A 12,060-nucleotide genomic window follows, 5' to 3' on the forward strand; every position below is an offset into this window, starting at 1 on the left:
CTACGATCCTAGCAACTGCCTCCACTTCAACCTTATTGATCATATGACACTTTGCACACAAACCTAGCTCCGCTAGCCCACCCCACCAACCAAACATCTCTCAGCGCTCTGCCTCACATTATCCTGTCCACACTATGCATCAAATCCACACACATCTTCACGTACAACTGCTACTCTGCATTGTCTTACAGCCCATCTTGCATATGATTATCTCCAGCAACCACTCTGCACACCCCGCCGACAGAGCTAATAACATGCCATATCCCATCAGCACCTCTCTGACTATGAGCAACAGGCTCCCATCATCAGATAGTATTCGCCCAACAGCCTTCTTGCCCTCTTGCCTGCAGCCAAATACCGAAACCATACTTTGCATCACATCTTCATTACACAACGCCTACCTTAACTCACCAGCTCTTTGGCTCCAACAATTCGCCATGAAACCCACACCTAACATACCTTGCGCACTGAAATACAGGAATGACAGACTCAGCTCCAGATTCCTACCAGTCCTTTCAATGCCTAAAACCTCTGCCATGATCAAAACTCTGAACAACACTACCAAACCAGAGGATCTCCACACAAACTTACCAACCACAGGCACTTCACCCATGGAAATCTCCTCGCCTGTCAATATTAAGTCTACTCGTGACAAAACTACCCTGCCCATTAAGGGTGCTCTAATTAATGCTAGATCATTCAATACTAGCATAGTCCCCAACAACCTGAAAGATGTCTGGGTTCTACCATTACTTAAGAAGCCATCGCTAGACCCTAGTATCCCCACTAATAATAGGCACATCACCACTGTCCCCTTTCTTCTGAAAATCCCAGAAAGAGCAGCCTATCTGCAGATCCAAGAGTAGCTAGAATCCAATAACCTCCTCGGCTGTAGGCAATCAGGATTCAGACCAAGGTATGGGACGGAGACAGTCCTGATTGACCTGAAAACTCAAATTGAAGCATTTAAAGACAATGGCAAACTCGCACTCCTCCTTCTACTTGACCTATCTGCTGCTATCGACCTGGTCAATTACCAAGTTGTATGCAACCACTTCATTTCCGCAGCACATTTCTCCAATAAAGCTACTACTTGGGTCCAATTATTTCTAGAGAACAGATCCATGAGGGTCTTTTCACCTTCAGCCGAAGCAGACCCGGCACCAGTCACATGCAGAGTCCCCCAAGGCTCTTGCGTATCTCGGACTCTTTATAATGTGTTTACGAAGCCTCTTTTCGATGACTTGGACAATTTGGGTTTCACCTACACTAATTATGCAGATGACACCCAAATACTCATCCCCTTGTCATTCAGGCATGGATGGCACAACATGGGCTCTGTCTTAACGATGATAGGACAGAGCTACATCTGCCCAGATCACAACAGAGACTCAGCAAGCTCATGCCAGCTTCGACTCCTTCATTATTGACGACAAGCCCATCAAGATCTCCAAAGATGTAAAAACTCTTGGTATATACCTAGACTCCACTCTAACCCTAGATAGACAAACCAATGCAATAACATCCTCAACGGCCTACACGTGTAACTTAATAACTGCATGTAGACCTTTTCTTACCACTGAAAACTGCACAACCATAGACAGAGCATTAGTCCTATCGAAACTCGACTACTGCAATGCGCTCTCTCTTTGGACTAGCCAAAGAAACACCAACAAGCTACAAGTACTACAAAACAACACCATCAGGGCGGCACTGAATATCCCAAGAGACCAACATGTCTCTGAATTCAGACGCATCGGTCTGAATTCAGAGACATGAATCGGTCAACCAAAGAATTGCTTCTAAATCACGATCGCTCACGCACAAATGCCTCGTGAACCGTGCGCCCAGCTACTTGTCCAAACTATTCTCGCGCAACACATCAGACCACCCTGTTAGAGTTGACCAAGCTCACTGCCTCAAAATCCTGAGGTTCAATTTACAGAAGGCGGGGGAAGCAGCTTCTGTGTGCTCGCAACCAAATTGTGGAACACAGTACCCACGGCACTCAGATCTGAGCCCTCCTATCACACCTTCAGAAGCAAAATCAAAATTTGGCTTCTAGCGCAAGAACACTAACTCACACTCTGCAGGCACTCTTGCTTAGTACTAGCGGGTCCACCTGGCAACCTGTTCCTCTGACGCAGGCTCATGGTTAATCTGCTTATTGCTGACTGTTCTTGATCATTTGTATAATGAAAATCATATGCAATCTGCAATCAACGATATATGTATATAATGTATGTCTGTATATATTATGTTCACTGATATTCCATTGTGTTCCGTAACTAATACCCTATGTACACCTGTAATTTCGTAATGCAAATATGTAATGTAAATATGTAACACTGTAACTTTGTAAACCTAAGAAATGCGCCCAGTTGCCTAAGGGTTCGGTGCGCTCTACAAATAAGCAAAATACAAATACAATGTGGTTACAAATGGGTACGCCTGATCAACTTGGTATGTGTGTATTTGTGGAAGCAAATTGAAAGGTATTCATTGAATTAAAATTTTCTTTTAATGTTATTCATTGCCAAATGTCACCAATGAACTTTGAGAAAAATTCAAGAACAATTGATTTTGTACAAACAGGATTATATTTAATTGAATCCGTTCTGTCCATCACTTAAGGTCTTGATCTATTTGTTGTTAAAGTATATCTATCACCTGGGTTATCGAGACTGTACCAGCCACCCTTGTTGAGTTTAGATGTTTAAAAGCAAAGTCAGGACATTTCACTACATGCCAGTGCATTTCACTACATGCCAGTGCATTTGAAAGGCTGCAAAGACTCAAGATTATGTCACATTTCACTCCTTAGGGCATGTTGGGATAAATTGTTGACAGGCCGACACCCCTAAAAGGCAAACTGAGCTGGGAATATGCAGCCACACTCCACGGCACCACAAAGGTTGAGGGATTTGCTGACTGTTTTGGCATGCCAATGGTTTCTTCCCAGCTACAACAGACCCCAACACTTCTGGCCTAGAATCCAATCAACTTTTCAAGAGAAAATCATGTCATCCTAGGGCATATGCATAAACTATATGCTCAGCGTGACCTCTCTGCAGCCTTTGATACAGTCAACCATCAGAAGCTGCTCCACTGTCTTCATGAGGCTGACATTTCGGGAATCCCGCTCAAATGGTTTTCCTCTTTTTTTCTTTGAACGGGTTCAAGCAGTTTCTCTCACCCCGTTTACTTCTTCGCCTATTGTCCTGAACTGTGGAGTCCCCCAGGTCTCTGCCCTGTCCCTGCTGCTCTTTATTCTCTACTTGCATGCATTAGCTAAACTTCTTGCCAGCCATGGAGTACATTATTTCTCCTACGCTGATGATACTCAGATCCTGTTTCGTTAAACATGCCTTTTTCTGGCCGCCCCGATAAAGTAAAAAACTGCCTTGTTGCAGTCGGAGACTGGATGGCCAACAATTGGTTGAAACTAAACGGAGAAAAAACTGACGTTCTCCTGGTTGGCCCTAATGTCAAGGGTCAGCTGTGGACCGGTGATTATTGGCCTTCCTCCCTGGGTCCTTGTCCCCAGCCTTCTCCAGTAGTTTAGAGCCTTGGGAATTAACGTATGGCTACTGGCTCTCCTGAAGCCCAGGTCTCTGCAGTTTGTCAAATGGGCTTTATAAAACTTAAGGTCCTGAAAAAAGTTTTACCTTTCCTTCCAGCTGCTCTCAGGTCTAAAATTGTTATAGTATCAATTATGAGCTCCCTAGACTTGCAATGCAATCTATCTTGGTCAACCAGAGAGGCTACTTCAAGGTCTTCAAACGCACCAGAATGCAGCAGCACATTTTGCTCTTGGAGCTCCCAGACTTGCCCATCTCAAGAACTGTTACATGAACTACACTGGCTTCCCATTAGAAGGCGCATTAAGTTTAAGGTTCTCTGTCTGGTTCACTGCGATAGTCACAATGTCGGAGCAGTTTTTCCGTGATCCTAAATTGTGCCCTACATTCGAGGTCGATCATTGTGTTCAACAAATCAATCTCTGTTATGCATTCCTAGATTTCGGGTGCCAGAGCAGGAGAGAGATCCTTTTCAGTTCTCGCCCCCATGCTCTGGAACGCCTTTCCTCTTTACGGTCGCAATCTTGAGGAGTTTTTTTCTATTTCGCAAGGCCCGAAAAATTAATTTGTTTTAGTCTGACTTATCAGTTCTCCTCTCACCATCAGCGCCTCGATACCTTACAGTCTTTGTGCGCTTTATAAATACCTTATACATACATACAGAAATACATACTGGCATACAAGATAAAGGGATAAATGAACACACAAAGAGAGCTCTCCATATTTCAGAGGAGGATATGCGTGCAGTGAGAAATATTAGGCTAGCATGACTATCTGCTGCAAGGAAATGCATGTAACAGGAGTGGCACAGGCTCCATCCCTTTGAATAGTCTAACAGCTGCCAATTAGTAGTCACACCCATCCTTGCATTGCTGAAGCTTAGGACTATTTAACACTCACTTTTTCTTGTGTTCTCTTAATTGTGAATTGCGCTGCTATGGTGAATGCCTTGATATCTTGAGGGCAGCTTTTGTTGCAAGCAGTTGTCATCAAAGCAAGGCTGCCTGATGGACAACAAGGGACTATAGCAAAATGATGCATAGGGGCCCCTTCCTATATTCGTAATCTTGTTTTATTCATTATGGATCTGTGCACCACGTTCGATTATGTTGATTTAGTCAATTCTGTGGACAGTAGTGAGGGAAATTGGGATTTCCAATGTGCCCCCTTTGCCCAATTGTGGAGCTACAAGCAGAATTTTGTATAGCGAACAAGGATCACCGTGATTGTCCAGCAGCAGCCTTTAGTTCTGCCAATCCCTGAAGCTGGTAGGCGGAAGCCAGTCCTGCAAAGTAAGGCCCAAAGGATAAGGTGCCTGCCCGGGCCCCAGGCCAGACACGCTGCCCCCCCCACACATCACTACAGCCTCAGCTCCCCTCTGCCTCTCTACTGCACCAACGACCGAACAAAGAGCAATCTTTACTATGAGGGTTATCAACGAGCATCAAGGCTGTGCTGCCTATTGTCACCTGCACTGCTGTGACTCCAAAGACAAAAACATCATCTCTGTAACATCAAGATCACGCGATCGCACTTCAGCCTAACTGTTGGCACGACCCAGAAGGGTAAGCCATACATGTGCTTCTCAAAAATCATCCGAACAATCACCACACTGTTATTACTGCCAGTAACTTTGCGATTGCCACATACAGTCTTGTGAAACGTTCATCTACCATATCACTGTACTAAATCTTCTACTATCTACTTTTCGCCACCATCCTTGCATATGCTAGTTTATCCTTACTCACTGTCTCACGTCAGATAGCAAACTGTCATATCACTGATTGCATTATTATGAAATTACCAATCTGCCACTACGCGCAATCTTCCTGGCAAATGTTATATTGCTTATTTTGCTCCTGATCGCGCTAGGCCACATTGCCCGCCACCGTTCTTCCAAATGCTATATTGCTTATTTTGCTCCTGATCGCACGAGGCCACATTGCCTGCCACCGTTTTTGCAAATGCTATATTGTTTATTTAGCTCCTGAGCGCGCTAGGCCATATTGCCGGCCGCTTGCCATCTTTTCTTAGAAATGTGATCTTGCTTACCTTGCTCCAAATAACGCTAGGTTATATTGCCTGTGGCTTGCCATTCTTTACAATTGTGTTATTGCTTTCTCTGCACCAGATTGCGCTAGGCCACATTACCTGCTACTCGCCACCTTTTCTCGGAAATGTAATATTGCCTCTTGCAACTGAAGATGCCTAATGTTCGAGATCTTTAAATAGATGCCATATCTTGGCCTGCACCATTTTTAGTCCAAGGCTCCAACTAGCCTTTAGTCTCTCTACTCAGGTTATCCATTTATTAACACTAATACCTCTCAGTTGAGCCAACCTCAAGTCAGTGCATCAGCTAACTGATCCAGCATCCAAGCATATAACCACATCAGCACTAGCCTGATAAGTCATGTACTCGCATATCACTATAACTTCACGCATATTGCTCAAACTCAGTTCTCTCCTTCTATTCACAATGGCTCCACATGCCATAGTTGCTAAAACTAACTCTGATAGACACGTCACACAGCAGGTGGCCAATGCCCCATCCATTAGACCCTGCAAACCTAGCATTTCCCTTACCATGTCCACTACTCTACCACCCTATGAAACTATAATACCGACTAAATTCTTGCTTTCCTATCAACCTAAACTCACCACAACCACAAAGACATTAGCAAGTACCATTTTTCTGCTCACACCACTCCAATGGATCCAGTTATATGCCACCCAACCTACACCTAACCACCTTTGCCCTACAAATACTAGAAAGCTGAGGCTATGATCTAGATTAAAACATGCTCTACAACTACCAACTAACAGTAGAATCACAACTAGCATTACAACCTCATCCACGAGGAGAAACAAGATCAAGTTAGGCAAAGGTAAAATAAAAAGTAATCCTACCCCACTAGCAACTACCACCTTACCAACTTATATTTCTGATGGCAACACTCTACTCATTAAGTGAGCGCTCATAAACGCAAGATCCGTGACAGCTCACGCACTAGACATTGCCGACCTTATAGTCTCTAGTGAACTTGACTTCTTAGCCATAACTGAGACTTGGCTTCATGCCGTAGCAGGTCCAACACTCACTCTAGCCATACCTGACAACTACACCATCATCAGGCTAGGCAGAGAAACTTCTAGAGGTGGTGGAGTCGCCTTTATTGCCAAGCTAGGCCTAATGGTTCTATTTAATCAGCCATTCCCCTCAGGAGAACTCTTGTCAGTCAAATTACCAATCACGGCATCTCAAACAATAACTAGTCACCTCATGTATAGACCTGCAGGACCAATATCAACCTTCGAGGAAGATATCGCATTACTCCTAACTGCAAATACCAAAACAGGATCACAAATCATGTTGCTGGGAGACCTCAATCTAGGCCTCCTTAAAACAAATGATGACAACGCCCTAGCCCTCGCCAACACAATCTCAGAACTAGGTTTCCCTCAACGTATCAACATGCCTACGCATAGCAAAGTGAGAACCCTAGACTGGATTGCAGAGCTCAATTGCAACACCAATATTTTATCTAATGTACTATATGCATGGTCTGACCACCATATCATATCCTTCACCTTAGAGGACAGTTTCCGATCGAATCCACACAACTCATCAGCACCGTCAGCAGTCACCAGAAACAACCGCAATATCACGGTACAGAAATTGCTATCCCTAATTCAACCCATTATCAATCACTCGAACACCAACTCAGACCCCTCGGCATTAGTAGACCTTTACAACCTAACCTTACAGCAAGCCATCGACAAACAGCGACACCTATAATGACAGAATCAATAAAGCCAATTCATGCACAAAAGAATTATTCATCATCCTCAGAGAGCTAGAATCCCCTATACCACCTACAGAAACCTGTACTTACAAAAAGCACTGCTTGATAAAATAGCGCTACTACAAGTGAAAATCGAAACAAAAAAACAGAGCCTCACTCCCGACCTACCTTTACAAGAGCCCCAGGCTCCCACCTTAAAACCATCTAATCTCTTTAAATTCACTCCTGTCACCATCCGCGAAGTAGAGGGCATAATAATCAGTCTCAAACCGTCAAAATGCCAAGGGGACATCTGCCCTGCAACAATCATCGAAGAGGCGGTGAAGGATCTCGCGCCTTTATTCACCACATTAATAAACGCATCCTTCGAAACCAGTACTATCCCCACCAACTTGAAAGATGCATGGGCCCTTCCACTACAGAAAAAACACTGCCTTGATTCCAACATTCCCACCAATCACAGAGCGATACCTACAGTACCCTTCCTAGTGAAAATTCTAGGCAGAGCAGCATACTCACAAATACAGGCTCATCTTGAATCCAAAAATCTCTGTGGCCTGCGACAATCAGGTTTCAGACCGAAACATGGCACTGAATCAGCCTTGATAGACTTAAAAACTCAAATGAATGACTTCAAAGATAAAGGCAACTTAGCCCTCCTGCTTCTACTAGACCTATCGGCCACCTTTGATTTAGTCAGTCATAAGGTCATCTGCAATCACCACACGTCAACAGCCCACTTCTCTTCTAAAGCCACCTTCTGGATACAATCCTTCCTGGACAACAGAACCATGAGGGTATTCACACCAACCGCGTCTGCCGAGCCTGCATCGGTTACCTGCGGAGTACCCCAGGGCTCCTGCGTCTCTCAGACGCTTTACAATATTTTTACCAAGTCCCTTTTCGATAATCTCAACAATATGGGTGTCACCAACACTAACTATGCAGATGACACCCAAATCCTCATCCCCATCACTGGTGATTACGACACTGACTTGTCACTGCTTAACAAAATGTATATAATTATTCAAGCTTGGATGGCCACACACGGCCTTTGGCTTAACGATGACAAGACAGAGCTACTTCTCACCGGTTCCCAGGTAAGACTGAATAAACTTGGCAGCCATTTCACATCATTCAACATAGATGGTATCAATATAAAAGGCTCCAAGGAAGTGAAAACACTTGGAATCTATCTCGACTCCGCTTTGACCTTGGCTAGACAAGTCAATGCTACAGCTTTGGCCACAACCTATACCTGCAAACTAATCAATGCTTGCAAACCCTTTTGGTCGACAGCAAGCTGCATTACATTGGCTAGAGCATTTATTCTATCCAAATTAGATGACTGTAATGCCTTGTACCTAGGGACTAGTAAGCGAAATATAAAAATACTGCAAAATATAGACAATAATGCGCTAAGAAGCCTCTTAATATCCTCAGAATCCAGCATATATCAGCAGCAAGACGTAATGCCCACTGGCTTTCAGTCAAAGACAGAATTGCATTAAAATAATTCGCTCTCACACATAAATGTCTTTCCAACTCAGCTCCTAAATACCTGGCATGCAAATTCACTAGAAACATATTAAACCGACCTACAAGATCCCCACACCTACACTGCCTCAATGTTCCGAGATTTAAGTTACAGAAAGCAGGGGGCAGTAGCTTCCCCGTACTAGCGGCTAAATTGTGGAATTGCATGCCTGTAGCCCTTAGAGCCTGAACCTTCCTTCTACTGCTTCAGGAAAAATGCCAAAACCTGGCTCTCCTCAAACGGGGCACTATAAATGTCTAGCTCAACTGTGAACTTGCACATATCTGCAATGCACCTGTAATTTATAACGTCATGTATTGTTTCTATACCTGTCTGTCATGTAACTGTAACTTTTCAATGTGCCCCGATATCTTAGGGTTAGAGGCGATCTATAAATAAATAGACAAACAAACATATGGTCTAGACAGTGAGTGTCTGATTTATTTCGTATTGAGAAGGGGGTCAAGAAGGGGTTTGTGTGGCCTCACTTCATTTTAATCTTCACTTAACTGATCTGACCAAAACCCTGGAAATAAAATACCCCTGATGTCCCAAGTATTCATACAGGGTATCTTCCTGTCCTCTCATGGCCAGACGGCGCTGCATTGGCGGTTCCTTCGCTGTTGGCATGGCAGACATTAGTTCAATGATACTTTGCTTTCATGAGCAAGCAGTGTTTTAGTGTGAGTGCTACAAAATCGAATGTAGTGCATCCGGAAGTTAGATCCGACATCCGGAGTTACAGTCATGTCTGGTGGCAACTCTTTGCCAAAATGCAGAGTGTATGACTATTTTGGCACACACTCCAGTGATAAATTGTCATGTAAACATCACATTGAATGTTAAAGCTAGAGATGCAGTCGATGGGGGTTGGGGGGATAACTGACCGTAAAGTTGGACTGCCAAGGGGTTAATTACATATGGGAGATATACAAAATGATAACAGCGAGTTACAGGCAGTTATATTGGGAGGATTCACTTTTTACTGTCACACTACAACTAGAAGAACATTATTGATTTAGGAAGCCTGTGAGTGTGCCTCACTCAACTCCAGTATACAACATTCTCATGGAGTTGAGTGAGTCGTACCTGGGTAATATCCGTGGACTTAATACTTGGAGCTATAGGTCAGGATCTGGTCTACCAAACAAGCAGCTTTAACCAGATAACTCTTGACTGATCTAAATGAGTAGTCCTGTAGTGGAAGGATAGGATACCTTGGCTAGACTGTACTTGCCGCCAGTAAACAAGGATAGAACTACAGTTCTGGTACAATGATCCTGGGGCATCTCAACAAAATGGCAAGAGTCTTTTCAAATTCATAAGGACCTTGTTGCAAGAGGGTTATACAGGCAATGCACTTACTGGATTGTGTAAACACATTCTGCACGTAACCAGTGCGAACTATCAATTGCGCAATCCAGAAAGGGAATGGTGGTGGCAGGAGGAGCGGTAAGCGGAGAGTTGGGAATGGGGAAATAGATGGGGGATGAGAGGGTGGAGGGCAGAACTGGAGTGTAGGGGGGAAGGAGAGGAGGGGAGGGTAGGGTGTTTCCAGGGTGTACCGCTGATAATGGAGCAGCTGGGTGAGGGTGGCAAGGGAGGTTTGATGTGCGTTCAGGGAACAGGTGGGCGGTGCAATGGGTGACACAGTTTGAGAGATTCATTTCAGAACTCCTGGTGCGCGAGCAACTGTGCACAATGAGTGTTTCAAATGGACTACATCACATGCAGTCATAAGGACAAAACTTGTCAGAAAGAAATCTTAAAATCATCCCATTATTAAATCAGAGAGATTTTGTACAGTGTACACATGCATTATATGTTTTACTATTGCTATGTGACTTTTATGTTTGTTCTACAATGGCTAAAAATCTCGGATAACAATAGGTCTTATTTTTATTTTTAACTGATTGCTCCTATTTTTGTATGTTGACTTTTATGGGAACATATTATGTCTGAAATAAAGCATTTTGTTGTCTACCTGCGCATTACACAGACATACTTTCCTCATTTATAGTTTGGGCTATTAGGTGGCCCTGAAAGTGCTAACTATAAGCCAAAACTATTGTCATGGGATGTGAAGATCGGAGAAAGATGACATATGAGGAGGGACACAAAGCCTGGGGGTGTTGTTAGGTATGTACCCACCCACTGACTGCCTCAGGCTAATGGCAGTAAGACTGAGATCCTCCTCATCGGCTCACCAGCACCTTCCTTTCCTGTCACCCGCTGGCCACCCACTTTGGGCCCTCTTCCTGCTCCCACCTGTGAGGCTAAGAGGCTAAGAACCTCCGGATCATCTTTGACTCCACACTCTCCTTCTCTCCTCACATCTCCGATGTCTCTAAGAAGTCTATTGAAACTTGCTTTCTAATTAAGAATTACAAAACAAAATGATTTACGAATTTAGCTGTTCCAAAAACATAAACTAGTGAAAATGATGACATTTATTTAAATTTTTGTTGGATCTTTTTTTCAATATCAAGAGGTGTGCAGGGGACGGGAGTTCCTATTATTAATAGGAATTCCATGTTTTTCCATTATATTACTGACCTTTGATACCGAGGTTGTTGGTTTTCTCCCCCGCACCCCCAAAGAGTATTTAATGACTGAACAAGCCATTGGAGCTTTGAATTTCTTTAACAGAGACTAACAACTTATTTATAATATAGGGTGTGCAATTTATTTTTTGCATTTTCTAGGAAGTCAAACTACCAGCTGCACCTCCTCAGAGGTATTCTTCCTTTCCTCACGTTCCCCCAGAGGCTAACTTGTCTGCAGAACTCTGGTTCTCTCTAGGCTGGACTACTGCAACAGCCTCTTTCTAAATCTACCTGCCTCTTCTCTCTGTCCTTTACAACTCATGCAGAACAGGACTGGGAGACCTGTCCTTGGCCTCAAGCCCAGGGATCGTATCTCTCCAGCTCTGAAATCTCTCCATTGGCTCCCAGTGGCGGCAAGGATCAAATTCAAGACCCTCTGCATTGTCCACAAGGCCTTCTGGGGTCTGGGACCGCAATACGTCCAACTCTCTCTATGGAAATATCTTCCGATTCGAGCTCTTCGTTCCTCCACCTGCAACTCCTTGACGGTCAGTCTCTTCTCCTTGGGTATCTTGAAAACAGTCAAAGCC

The sequence above is a fragment of the Ambystoma mexicanum genome, chromosome 10 (genome assembly GCF_040938575.1).
Source record: "Ambystoma mexicanum isolate Mex_15411 chromosome 10, UKY_AmexF1_1, whole genome shotgun sequence".
Taxonomy (NCBI): Eukaryota; Metazoa; Chordata; class Amphibia; order Caudata; family Ambystomatidae; genus Ambystoma; species Ambystoma mexicanum.